Source organism: Cavia porcellus, unplaced genomic scaffold (genome assembly GCF_034190915.1).
Source record: "Cavia porcellus strain 051 isolate PalLab524CR breed Dunkin Hartley unplaced genomic scaffold, mCavPor4.1 scaffold_3, whole genome shotgun sequence".
NCBI lineage: Eukaryota > Metazoa > Chordata > Mammalia > Rodentia > Caviidae > Cavia > Cavia porcellus.
This window is the reverse complement of record NW_026947486.1, coordinates 33,339,536-33,354,477: the sequence shown is the minus strand read 5'-3', so window position 1 is coordinate 33,354,477 and position 14,942 is coordinate 33,339,536. Positions and strand designations below refer to the sequence as shown.

At 33.4% G+C, this 14,942-nt stretch overlaps 1 protein-coding gene across 18 annotated transcripts in view; it reads left to right on the top strand.

The window, feature by feature from the left end:
• The window catches only part of Zc3h12b (zinc finger CCCH-type containing 12B), a 579,255-nt gene that overhangs the window by 355,984 nt on the left and 208,329 nt on the right, over window positions 1–14,942 (top strand). For 10 of the 18 annotated variants that reach the window (XM_063246006.1, XM_063246001.1, XM_063246004.1 and 7 more), the window contains 2 exons: window positions 10,245–10,333; window positions 12,020–12,086. The exons of 2 other annotated variants lie outside the window; for them this stretch is intronic. The gene's annotated coding sequence lies outside the window, so the exon portion shown is untranslated. The remainder of the gene's footprint in view (window positions 1–10,244; window positions 10,334–12,019; window positions 12,087–14,942) is intronic. 6 more of the 18 variants (XM_063246011.1, XM_003462746.5, XM_063246003.1 and 3 more) reach the window with 1 other exon arrangement.

The window sequence follows — 14,942 nt, the reverse complement described above, 5'->3', positions numbered from 1 at the left end:
CTGCATTCTATTTGCCAATATTTTATCAAGAAAATTTTCATCTATGTTCATTAAGGAGATTGACCTGAAGTTCTCTTTTGTAGTTGGGTCTTCCTCAGATTTAAGTACTAGAGCAATATATGCTTCCATGAATGAGTTAGGAATATTTTGCTTCCCTTTCAATTTCATTGAAGAGTTTAAGGAGTGTCAGCATTAAGTCTTCTTTGAATTTCTTGTAGAATTCTACAGTGAATCTGTCTGGACTTGGGCTTTCCTTTGTTATTAAGGATTTAATTACATTTTCTATTTCATTATTTGAAAGTGGGTAAATCAGCAGTTTTATATCTCCTTGAAGCTTTAAATTTCATATGTTTCTAGGAATCTGTACATTTGTTCTGTGTTAAACAACATATGAGATTGGAGGTTTTTGAAATAGTTGCTGCTGATCTTCTGTATTTCCATAGATTCTTTAGTGATTTTATCCTTTTCATTCCTTATTGCATGTAATTGACTTTTTTTTCCCTATTTAAACTAAGGTTGGCTAGAGGCTTATCAATTTTATTTATTCTTTCAAAGAAGCAACTCTTTGATTCATTGATTCTTTGTATTGTTTTCTTAGTCTCTATTGCATTGATTTCTGCTCTGATTTTTATAATTTCTTCCTGGTTTTGGCTGTGGGCTTGACTTGCTCTTGTTTTTCCAGATGTTTGAGTTGTAACATCCAGTTGTTTATTTGGGTATGTTCTGATTTCCTGATCTTAGAATTCACCACAATAAATTTTCCTCTCAGGACCATTTTCATTGCATCCTATAGGTTCTGGTTAGTTGTATTTGCATTTTTATTTGCTTGTAGATATTGTTTAATTTCTTTTAAAATTTCCTCTGTGGCCCACTGATTGCTCAGGAGTGTATTATTCATTTTCCATGTGTTTGTGATTTGTTAGACAGTATCTGGTCTATTTTAGAGAATGTCCCATATACTGCTGAGAAGAATGTATATTCTGATTTTGTGTGTGATACACTCTGTATACATCGATCAAGTCCATTTGTTCACAGGTCTGATTCAGTTCTGTTATTTCTTTACTGATTTTCTGTCTTGCTGATCTGTCCCTTTGTGTCAATAGCATGTTAAAGTCTCCTGTTATAATTTTGTTATTGCTTATTTGATTTTTCATATCTATTAATATTTGTTTTTTTGTAGCTGGGTGCTCCCAAATTTAGTGCATAGATATATAAGATTGTTATTTCTTCCTCTTGAAATTTTCTGTTAACTAGTGTACAGTGACCTTCTTTATCTCTTTTGATTGTTCTTGGTTTGACGCTCACATTGTCTGCAAACAGAATACTACCCCTGCTTTTTGGAGTGTTCCTGTTACATGAAGTATTGTTTTCCATCCTTTGAGTTTCAGTCTATGAGTTTCCTTTTGGGTTAGCTGGGTTTCTTACAGACAGCATATGGTTTCATGTTGTTTCTTGATCCATTCTGCCAGTCTGTTTCTTTTAATTGGTGAACTGAGACCTTTTACATTAATGGCTGTAACGGTTATATACTGGTTTATTTTTTTCATGCTATTTTTCTGCTGTTTCTTCTATACCTTCTACTCTGTCTAATTGTCTGCCTTGTTTAGTGGTTGTTTCCTATGTCTATCTACAATGTCGTTCAGTACTCTTTGAATGTTGTTTTGGTGGTCATGAAGTTCTTCAGCTGTTCTTTGTCATGAAAGTATCTTATTTCTCCACCTATTTTGAAGGCCAGTTTTTCAGGGTATATCAGTCTGGGTTAAAAATCGTTTTCCTTTAGGATTTGAAATACTTCTCTCCATGCTCTTCTTGACTTCATTGTTTGTGTTGAGAAGTCTACTGTGATTCTAATAGGTCTTCCTTTATAGGTGATCTGTCTTTTCTCTCTAATAGCTTTTAATATTCTGTTCTTTTTTTTTTTTTTTTTGGATTTCTGGGATATTGATTATTATATGTGTGGGTGTCGTTTTATTTTGGTTATTGCTATTTGGAGTTCCATATGCTTCACTGATCTGTATGTCAGTTTCCATTCTTATTTTTGGGATATTTTCAGCTATTCCTTCTGTAAATAGCCTTGATATCATTTAGGTTGTCCACTTCTTTTTCATTTATCCCTATCAATCTTGTGTTGTTTTTCTTTGTATCATCTTGAAGCTGTTGAATTATTTCCTGATTCCTTGTTATTTTTAAAAGATCATTCCTTTCCTGTTCAGTAGCTGCAATCTTGTCTTTGAAGTGTGAAAGTCTATGTTCAGTTTCATTGAGGCATTTTTGCAACTTTTGATGGAATTTTTAGTTTCCTGTATATCTCTTTGGATCTGTTTCATGCATTCTGCTTGTTTCTTATATTGTTCTTTCAGGGTTTCCATATTTTTGCAGTGTTTCTCTAACTTTTTAACTGTGTCTTCTTTTGATGTGTTTAGCATCTCTTTCATTACTTTTATCATTTCTTCTTTTACCTGGGAGATTATTTCTGATTTGCATTCTTTTACTTACCGGAGTTACTTCTTTACTTCATTTGTTATCATTTCATTTATTTCAGATGTATGACATATTTTCTTCTAAGTACATGGCTTTTAGCCTTGCTTGGAATGGGCTGGAGTTTTGATATTGCATTTTTGCCTTTTGTTTTGTCATTTTCCCCTATTTCCATGTTTTGAGCAATATTCCAAAGCTTCCCCTGAGCATACGGGAGATCACTTTGTATGCCATCTATCCCTGGGACTGAATAGAGGTTGCTCTACATGGCCCAGTGAGGCCCATGGGGACTTTCCATGAGTCCTCTGGTGGTCCAGGATGCTGGGCTGGGTCTTAACTGCTGGGAGTGATGGTCCAAAGCATTCCCTGAGTACAAGCACACTGGAAATCACCTCACATGCCCTCAGCTCCCAGAACTGAATGGAGGTTGCTGTGCATGGCCCAGTCAGGCCCACAAGGACCTCCCACAAATCCTCCAGTGGTCCAGGACAATGTGCAGGTTCTTAACAGTGGCAGGAATTGTCCAAAACTTCCCTTGCATGCTATAAATCACCCCTCACACTTTTAGCTCCTGGTAAAATGAATGGAGGTCACTGGGCATGGCTCAGTCAGGCCTGTGGGAAATCTCATTTGTCATCAGGTGATGTAGGATGCTAGGCAGGGTCCTACCTGCAGGGAGTGACAGTTCAAATCTTTCCCCAGAGCACAAGAATGCTGGAAAACATCTCGTATGCCCTCAGCTGCTGGGACTGAATGGAAGTCGCTTGTGCTCTCTCCTCCTTTTTCATTGACTCCAATTAGGTTATGTTATTCTTCTTTGTATTATCTAGCCTATGATGAGTTGATTTCTTGTGTTCTCATGCTATCTTTGAGAAATCTTCCTTTTCATAATCTCTAACCTTGAGCCTATCTTTGTACTTTAGATTCTCTGTTCACATTGGCTCAATCTACTGCAGATATTTTCAGTGGAATTTCTATTCTCCTGGATTTCTTCTTGAATCCATTTTATGGATTCTATTTCTTTCCTATGTTGCACATTCATAGCTTCCACCATTTTCTGAAGGTCTTCCACTTTTTTGTTTTATCTGTATCTTCTCTAGAGTCACTAAACATTGTTTTCATTGTGGACACCATCTCTTTAATTATCTGAAAAATTGTTGCTCATTTTTTGGATTTTTTATTACAGCTTCATACAGTCCAGGTGGGTCTCACGGTTTCACATCCATGACATTTGGATTTGTCTTTGGTGAACTGGATGTTTGGTGCACTGGAGCTCCATCCTAAGTGTTTTCTTATTTTATTTTACTTAGTTCAGTTCCTAGGCTGATGCTTGTAAATTGCCTATGGTGTGTTGCTTTATTGCTGTTATTTGAACCCTTAGGAAATGACTTTATCTCTGAGGTTTGTTCCAAGGGAAGCTATTTTTTGCGTGTTGAGTCTGTTGTAAGATCCTAACTCTTCCAATTTTTTTTGTCTTTTTCCTTTTTATCACTATCAGGGATTGAACTCACGACTGCCTGCTTGCAAGGCAGGTGCTTATGCCGCTGAGCTAAATCCCCAGCCCCCAAATTTTTTCAACATGTGAAATTACTGTATGCTTTGCCAAGCTCCTGATTCTTTGGGATTGGCCCATAGAATTTCTGTGACCATTAGGCAATCTCTGAGTTCTGAGTTCTGAACTCACTTGGCCCCTCTTCAAAATGGCTCATTGCTAGTTCCTTTCTCCTGTATGATATCCCATCTCATAGCACTCACCACTAGTAAGTGAAGTCCTTAGCATCCATTGTTCACTTCTAGCACTGTATCTCTCCATGGAAGTCTCTAGTGTTGCCATCTGTCATGTATGTCTATAGGTTTGAATTGCTCCTCCAATGCAGTAAATCCTGATTCAGGGAGAAGATTCTGCCAACTACCTCCTTCTTCCTTGAAGGTTTTCTGTTTGCTTTCCACATGGTCTTCAATTCTTGTTTGAATTCCTTCTTACATCCAGGGGACCCATTTCACTCCCTCTTGTCTGCTTTTTGTTGCTATATTCCAATATCTGAACAGTGACTCTCAGGTTCTTTCTCTGTGATTACCATTCCACCACCTTCCTGGAAGTCCTAAAAAAGTGCATTCTTAAAAATATTCCTAGCATTATACTGTGTCTCTAAGTAAAAAGAAAATAATTCCAGTGTAGAAGAATTTATCAATATAAACTCATTACATGCTTTTCAGAATTATCAGTATGAATTCTGATGATTTGATAGACTGTCCTTATAAGTATAATGTTAGAAAACCTTTATAAAGCACTTATTATGCAAAAAGATATGTTATACACAAGCTATGGAACATTTTACTATTTTTTCAAAATGAAATTATTTATTTTTTCTAAAGGAAAAATATTTTATATCTTTTACTGATAAAATCCTCCTCACACAGTCTTTCTTTGTGTGTCCCAAGCAGGTTACTGAAAGTTTGATTAGATTTTGCATGTTCAAAAAATCAGTATTTGACATTTTAGGTATTACAGTAATCAGAATAGCTTAGAACTCTTCATTATTACTTATTATGCAGCTAGATTGAGTAAAAAGAGTTTGATTGATGAATCACCAAGTAACATTGTAGCATGGTCCACAGTATGTACCCTTAGGAAAAAAATTATCAGTTTTATTTTGGCCCTTTTAGAGAATGATTGTTTGGTTCACTGTTTAGTCAGAATTCAATAAAGTAGAGTTACTATTTTCAAGACCTATTCTTGGGCTGGCAGGTTAGCTCAGTGGCACAAGAGCCTACTTGGTAACCATGAGGTTCTGAGTTTGAGCCCCAGTACAAAAATCAAAGCCTAATCTTTCTTTAAAAGGTTTTATGAGTAGCTGCTTTTGTGGTAATGAAAATAACAGGTCCTTAAACATGTACTGAAAAACACATTGTAAAGATTAAATTTTAAGGGCAAGTATTTGATTTTTCACGTTTCACTTCCCCCATCCTAATGCAGGAGAGAGAGAGGGAAATAGAGAAATACAGAGAGAGATAGAAAGAAAGAAAGATAGATAGATAGATAGATAGATAGATAGATAGATAGATATTCTTGCAAATAAACTGAAGATAGGCTTCTGAGCTTAGTCATGTGGTATACTGTTAACATAGCATTATTTGATGCAAAATAAATAAACTTTTAACTATCTTCCATACTGTATCCAAACTTTAATAATAAATCTGACTGAGAACTTTAAATGTATGCATGTTAAAGAAATACTGGGAGATAACTTTTATATACTTATATTACACAAGTATTTATTAGCCATGATACCAAAACCATGAGTAATAAAGGAAAATAATGAATTTATTTGACTCCATCAAAATTAATTATTTCTGACATTTGAAAAACTTTAAAATGTAATGACAATCTATGCACTGAGAAAATACACAGAGTCTCAATAAGAAATCAACAAAGAGCCAAATAAATAATGGGCAAAAACTAAAGTGAGAGTCTCACCACAAAGATATAGAGATAGAAAGTACACACACCAAACAATGTTTCTTCTGAACGATGTTTAATCTTAATCCTTAAGTACAAATGAAAACAAAATCAGATCATACATTTCTGCTAAGCTAGATCTATCCCAGGGATCCAAAGAGGGTTCAATATATGCAAATCAATAAATGTATTACACCACATAAACAGAAGCAAGGACAAAAATCACACGAGCCTCTCAGCAGCTGCAGAATTTTTTTTTTTACAAGATCCAACACCCATTAATAGAAAACCTGAAGAAAATAAGAATAGTAGGTCCTTATCTCAGTCTAATTACAGTGTTCTGTGAGAAAAAAATGTGCAACATCATGCTAAATTGAGAGAAGCTGAAAGTTTTCCCTCTAAAATAAGGAAAAAAGTTTAGATGTCTGCTATCACCACTTTTGTTTAATATAGTTCTTGAAACATCAAAGCAAAAAGATGATACAAAAATAAATATAAATAGGGAACAAAGAATTTAAATTATTATTTGCTGATGACACAATTCTTTGCATAGAAGACCCCCAAAACTCCACCAAAAGACTTTTAGAACTGATATCCAAATTCTTCAGCATAGCAGGATAAAAAGCCAGTACTCAAAAATTAATAGTATTCCTGTACAAAACTTGCAGAGAGAGAAATTAAGAAAGTGATAGCCTTCATAATGATTTCAAAACTGTGAAACACTTAGGAATTCAGCTAACCAAAGAAGTGAAAGAACTCTCAATGAAAACTATGGTATTCTTGAAAAGAAGATTGAGAAGGGTATGAAAAAGGGAATGAAATCCCTTGCTGCTTGATAGACAGAACCAATATAGTCAAACTGGCCATACTTGTAAAATTGTTATGTAGATTTAATGGAATCTCAATCAAGATACCCAGTAACATTCCTTACAGAAATGGAGAAAACAATTCTAAAATTCCTATAGATCTGGAAGAGACTTAAAATTGCAAAAACAATTTGGGCCAAAAAGGGTAACACAGGGGCCATCAAAATCCTGAACTTCAAAACTATAGAGATACAATGTGGTGTTGACAATAAATAAATAATATATAAATAAATAAAAATGACTTATAGATGAATGGAACAGAATAGAAGACACAGAAACAATTACAGGAACACTCAACTGCTTTCTTTTACAAAGCCCCAAATCATTTCACTGGAGGAAAGACAAACTCTAACAAATGCTGCTGGGAAACCTGGCTATCCACATGCTGAAGGTCAAACCCGGACTTACATCTCTCATCATGTGCTAAACTGAAATCAAGATTGATAAATGATCAAAATGTCAACAGAAACACTTAGTTTACTGTAAGTTAAAGTATTACAGCTTTTGAGGGCACAGGTGTTGGCAAAACTTTCTGAACAAAACCCTAATGACAAAAGAAATAATGCAGAAATCAACAAATGAGATCCCATAAAATTAAAAATCTTCTGTATTGCAAATTAAGTGACCAACAGAGTAATGAGATAACCTACAGAATTCGAAACAAAATTTGGTAAATACTCCTCAGACAAATATCTGGAATATATAAAGAACTCAACAGTTAGACACCTTAAATTTAAGGACTCAATTATAAATGGTCATCTGATATGAATAGACACTTTTCAAATAAAGAAATACAAATGACTAATGAATATGTGAAAAAGTGTTCAACATTGCTGGCCATTCAAGAAATACAAATTAAACGACACTGAAATCCCGTCTCAAATATGTTTGAACCACAGTTACTGAATCCATAAATATGAAGCTTGTGGAAATGTATAGCTGCGTGTATACCCAAAGAATAAAAACTGAACTACAATATCAACTAATAGTTAAATTTCAAACAGATCCATGAGGTACACACAAGCAACACACACAAACAGCTTTTTAAAGACTGAAAATTTGAACAATTCCATTACAGTAATTATATGCAGAGAGTTACAACATGTGTCTTGAAACAATGATAACTGCCTGCTGAAACAACCATAATATTAACCAGATAATTTTCAGAATACTTAGAAACTTAATATTCAAAATTTCAAGGATACAATCTCAAATTACTTTGCATAGAAAGACACACAAAAATATCAGCAGTTGTCAGCCAAAAAGACAATCAACAGATACCAAACCTGAGATGAGCCAGATAATAGAATCACATGACAAAGAAATTTTTATCTTTTTGTAGAAAACATAAGATTGTTCGGATTACAGAAGCCTGTCAAAAGGAAATGAGTAAATGTGAGAGAATGGGGTTTTCATAATGTACTGAGAATATAGAAAAGGGGATTAGGAAAGAAAGAAACATGATTATCAAAGACTGTGTTTATATAGTTTATTTGGCACCCTGTAGCTCTTCAGTGAGTACTTGCACTTGTTTAAAATTATATATGTATACTCATCATTTATCAAAATAAATTGATTTGTTTCACTTTTCATTAGTATATATTTACAGTACATTATGATATTTCTTGTGAGGAGATGGTACATGTACACAATACAGTTTAATTTTCCTTAACTTAATATTTTTTTACTCCCTCTACATTGCATAGTGGTTTCTCTCCCCCTTATCTCCTTCCAATTCTTGGCCCCCTTCCTATCAACTAACTTTTCATCTGAGGATGAAAAGTTCTATTTTCATCCTCATTTTCCCCTTCAATTCTTTCTTTTCTACGCTCTTCCCTTCCCCTCTCTCCATCTCTTCTTGTTGCACCGTCCATTTGAAAAAGATCACCTTACTTTTTATTTATCTTCTATATATCCCCTCATCTATATCTTGATATAATCTGACTATATTTATAGATATATTTATAGATAGGTATATTAATATATATGTATTTATATTTATATAGATAGATGTAGATATATCTAGATATATACATATTTATATGGAGCATATATATGTATGTATAGTATATACACATGTATGTCAAACCATGCACTATTTAAGCTTGAGTGTCTGACTTATTTGCTTAACATTATATCCTAATTTGACTCCATTTACTTATTACTGTCTCAAGTTTTTCTTTCTTTATAGGAGTCCCTTATGGAAAAGTTTTAGCTTTATAAATGAAAGTGATGAGGATGTTTATATATGTCTTTTTAGATAAAACAGGTCAAGAGTCACTGGAAAGAATGAAGAGGCCTTACAACAAATGATTTATTTCTGTTTATGGCTGTGTACACAAGAGTGGGATTACTTAACAGGGAGTTTAGTTACACACTTTAAGCTGTCAATGGGAAGCCAGCACATTTTTTCCCAGACAAACCAGCAAAGTCAATTCTTCGATGAGGAAAAAAGTAGCCATATCCATAACTGTTTTTGCACTAAGTGGGAATGTCATTAGGTGCCCCTTTAGTCAGAGGTTGGTAGCCTAATTCCCTAGGCTAATCACAGATGCGTAAATTTGGTAACAAGCTCTAGATAAGGCTGTAAAATATGTCCAGGTAGTGGTCAAGCATGTATTATTGAGAACTGTGGGATTCTGGAAGAAATAATTAAGAGAACACAGTTGCATAGATGTAGACCAATGACAAAGACAGTTATGACAATGGTAATGATAATTTTAAACTATTTTCAACAAGAAAACTTTGAAAATCAAACCCAGATAATAATAGACAGTGCTGGAGTAGGGTCAGACATAGCTTGTACCTGAAGAAAATCTTTTGACAACTGAAGAAATAGCTGAATTATCTGGACTATATATGCAGAAATTTTACTCCGCAAAAAATGTTTAATAGCTAAAATATCTATATTGATATTTTTATTCTGAAAGCAGATCTCCATAAGAATCCAAGATTTTCCCCTCCAAGGGATACTTTTATGTACATTAAAATGACATACTGGCAATCCACTAAAGTCAGTCTGAAGGACACATTTTTGTAGAAGCTAGTGGGACTGGAAGTTTAAATCCTTCATGACTGTTGGTTAAAATATTATGTGTGTAGCTGGAAACTGCCAGTAGGCGTTGGTGCAGTAGTTGGAGCCTTTAATATTTAATTTACTTTTTGTTTTATTATTATTATGACTTGTATTTGGATGCCCCCCAAAAACCTAATGTGATAATAGGTGGAGTTTTTTGGTGGTAGCTGGATAGATTTTGGTGCTGGGATTAAGGGTGTGATGCTGGGATTGAAATTGCAATGTTAGAATTAAAGGTGTGAGTGACACCTGCCCTAATGATGGGTAGTCTGCATAAAATATAAGAGACAAAGAGGACTGACATGATCATTGCTTATTGCTTACTTGGTACTTGCTGCCTTTTGTATCTTCTTTTTTGCCCTAGACTCTCTTTTCTGTGATGCCCCTCTGCCATGCCATCCTGCTTTGGAGCAAGCTGACAATGGAATGAAACCTCTATGAAGTGTAAACCAAGTAAACTTTTCCTTTTAACTTTGAGTGTTGGATATTTTATCTCAGCAACAAGAATATAAGAAAGAAAATTATCAATTAGTTTCATTTTCTATTGTACTTTCCTGATGTGTATTGTAGAGCAAGTCAAAATCAGACCTACATTAATTAAAAAGTATTTCTCCATTGTCAAGTTAACATATTTATTGATAAGAAAAAAGAAATTAAAGCACATGATATAATGATGTTCCATGATACCATTGTGAATACCCTTACATGGAAAAACAGCTGTCTTCATCAAAAATAGAAAATAAGTTATTTTAAAAATTGGCAATTGTAGAAATGTAAATTATACCTGAAAATTTAAACTACAAGATTAAACCAATAATGAAATATAAATGACATAATAAAGTGTCAAGGATATAGAAAACAAACCAATAAAATTTATAGAATCAGAAGAAACCAGTGATACTGAAACAAAACAGTTCCTCGGGGGCTTGGTGAACAATATCAAAAGGTCTAACATTTCTATTAATCAAATCTCTACTGAATAGGAGAAAGAAATGGATGCAGGGGAAAATATTTGAAGAAATATTGGCCAAATTTTAATCAAAATATGTTAAAGGTATACATTTGTAGATTCAATAAACTCATGAATTCTACAAGGAAAACCAAACCTAGGCACATTAAAGTCAAACTACTGGAAGACTGATGACTAATGATAAGGAAAATGTGCTGAAAGCATCCAGAGAAAATGACATGCTATACCCAGAAGATTTTTTTTTTAACTTTCATTACTACGTGTTTTCAGTATACAATGATTACATCCACTGCAGGGGATAATTTCATGTACAAAACACATTTCAATTTCTTTCATTTTCCCCCCTCCCTCCAATCCTTTTTTTACTTTTCTAGCATCAGATTCATGTATGTATCTTATAAAACCTTATAAAATTAATTGTCATACACACAGATTTAAAACCAGACTAACAGGCCAAATAACATATAAAACATGAAAGACAACATACTGAAGACTGAAATTTGACCCATGTCTATTACCACGCACTAAATTAAAGTCAAAATGGATCAAACATCTAAATATTAAATCAGAAATAATAAATTACTGGAAGAGAATGTACATAAAAATCTTGAAGAAATGGTTGTAGGCACAGTTCGTGAAGAAAATGCAACTGCAGGCCATTCTCACACTGCGGAGGGAGAGAACCAGGCCTTACAACTAGGTAATCCCCACCTGGAAAACAGACCATGTGTAGGCTGCTGCTGGAGTGGGACCAGCCATGCCCACAACTCTCTCCATGAGTCAAAACCATTGGTGGACTGTGGAGGGATAAAACCAGGCTTCACAATGGGGTCGTCCCTGCCTGGAAACCAGTGCCATGCCTGGGCTCTTACCAGAGTGTGGACAGGCAGACCCAAGCCTCTCTCCTTGAGTCAGTGCTATTTGTGGACTGCAGAGGTAGAGAATCTGGCCTCACCAGAAGGTGATCATTTCATAAAAACCATATCATTTTCATTGTTTTCTTGAGTAGGGTTTTGTTCTCTTTTGTTTTGTTTGATTATGTTAAATGTGATGGCATGAGCAGCTATTTGAAAGACAGAATTGTAGCCACTTTGGATTTACTGTTTAGCTTATTTTGAAGTCCTTTCTTGCATTGATTGTTTTGTTTTTATTGTTTCTATTCTATGCAGTTCTGTTCAATTTTTACTATGTCCAAAGGTATCTGCAGATATTTTGAAGACAACAAAAGGCATTATGGTAACTATTGATGATTTTGTAATGTTTTGACATCCTGTATCACATAGTGTTAATTTTATTGGTTTTATTCTGTTTTATTTTCCTTGGTTTTATCCTCTTTAAAATTAAAAAAAAAACTACAGAGGAAATATTTCAAGGAATTCATGACTGGGATCTAATCTTATTAAAAAGTACTTGCACATCAATAGAATTCACCAACAGAATAACAAGTCAACTCACAGAATGGCAAAACATTAGCCAATTGTCCCTCAGACAAAGGCTTTGTATTCAGAACATAAAAAGAATTGGAAAAAAAATCTGATGGCCCCCAAATTTGAAAACTCAATCCAAAAATGGGAGCCTGAGATGATTACACACTTCTCACATAAAGAACTATGTCAAATAAATACATAAAAATGTTCAATGTCATTGTTCTCTTGAGAGATGCAAATTACAACAATACAGATTCCATCTCACTAGAGAAAGAATGGCTACCACCAAGAAATCAACCAATAATAAATGCAAGTGATGCTGTGAGGAAATGGAACACTTCTTCACTGTTGGGGAGAGTGTAGACTGGGGCAACCAGTGTGGAAATATATATGGAGATTCCTCAGTAAACTAGGATTAAAGATCCCATTTGACTTAGCTATTCCCCTTCTTGGAATCTTCCCAAAATAATTTAAAACATCGTTTCTCAGCAATATAAGAACGCCTGTGTTTATAGGAGCACAATTTGTAGTAGCTAGATTTTGAAAACCACCAAAATTCTCATCAACTGAGGGATAAATAAAAAAATGTGATCTTTTTAGACAATGAATTACTACTCAGCCACAAAAAAGGATAAACTTGAGATGTTTATAGGTACATGAATGCAACTTTAAACCATACTCATAAGTTAAATAAACAAACTCACATGTGTAAGCTTCATATTATCTCTTTTGTGTAAGGAACTGAAAGAGTAAATAACATCTAGAATGCACAATAGATATTGAAATAGATAGTGAAATTGGTAGTAATTTCTCAAAAGGAAAAATACTTGGAGGAGGGTGGAAGGAGAAAGGAAGGAAGGGGAAAAATGCAAGGTAGCTATACTATTAGTGTCATTAAGTTCATTGAAAAGAAAGGTGTGTTCTTATATCAATTGGTGAAATTTTATGTCCATATCTTGTACTCTGAGTAACTATTTTGAAGATGATAATATGCAATGTGTTAACTATTGCTATTCTCCTATTTTGTTATGAAATTCTGTTTTAATTTTTCAATAAAATAAAAAATAAGTTACATTTTAAAAATGAAAGAATTTTACTAAGTTAAAGTACACTTTTAGATATAGTACACTGTCTGCACTGGCTTGCCATAGCTTTAATAACTTTTGTTCCTTTTCTATTTTTCCTATTATTTTTTAATATATATATTCAAATAGCTATAGGTTTTTCACTGAAAATGGTGAATACTGGAAGTTAGGAGAACATCTTTAAAATGCTAGAAGCAAAAACAGTGCATCCAGAATTCCATATTCAAAGAGATATATTCAGGAATGAAAGTAATATACAATCTCAGATAAATGAAAACTAAAAGTATTTGTTGTCAAATTTTTCGTAAAAAGAATGTTAAAATAAGTTATGTACCCTAAAGGTAAATAAGTTACCTACCAAAAAGAAAGTTGTTAATTTAAGAATGAAAGAAAAATAACTGAAATGATGTTTTGTAATATATATTATATACCAGTTTTCACTTCTAAAGTTATATAGAATCTACACAATCACTGAAAGCAAAATTTATTAAATTTTCTGGGAAATTTATAGGCATAATATATACAGGAAATTTCAGTCCAAATAAAGAAAATAAATGGCCCCATATAATATAAGACTTATATGTTCTTAAAATGTAAAATGTCATCTCTAAATACACTTGGCCCTCTGATAGTTCCATATCTAATCAGCCAATCAGTTTCAAAAGCATTTTTTAAATTGCATCTCTACTGAACAATTTATACATTGTGAATATCCCCCAACAATACAGTAAAACAACTATTTATACTTTGTTAGGTATTTTAAATAACATAAAGTTGATATAAACTATATAGGAAGACATGCCTGGGGTATATGCAAATACTACATCATTTTACATATGGTTCTTAAGTATTTACATATTGTCATATATACAGATGAAAACTTTGAAAAGTGAGATGAATATATACTATAGTTTCTAGAGCAACCATTAAAATAATACACATTAATATAGCCAAAATGTAATAAATAAATTAAGATGAAACATAGAAAATCATTTAAATCTCAAAAAGTCAGAACATTGAAGATAGAGGAAAAATAAAAATGGTTCAAAACATAAATGCGATAAATGGTGAATGTAAATCCAGATATGATTAATTTGTATAAATGAATTCATCATTTTATATTTTGTGTATGCTCCACTTGAAAGATAGGAATGTCTATATATGTATCCCACTTGCAAGATAGGAATAGGCTGCTCATCAATGGTTCATAAACTAAATATTCATATGTGTGTGGAACAATGAATTTGAATACTTGCATTACACTATATACAAAAAACAACTCATAATAGATTGAAGATGTAAATATAGGATCTTAAAATATATGATCTCACCTTAACAGTCATATTTGCTTCTCAGTGTGTACTTCATCTCAACCTAATAAGTCTTTATGTGCCTTTCATAAAAAATTCGGAAATTGTAAATCTATTAAAAGAAAATATAAGGGGAATTCTCCACAAGAGTGATCTGGACAATGATTTCTTTGTGACATAAGAGCAAAACACAGAGGAGAATGCACAAATAGACACATTAGATTACTTCAAACTAAAAAGCTTTTTCACAGAAAAGGAAACAACTAACAA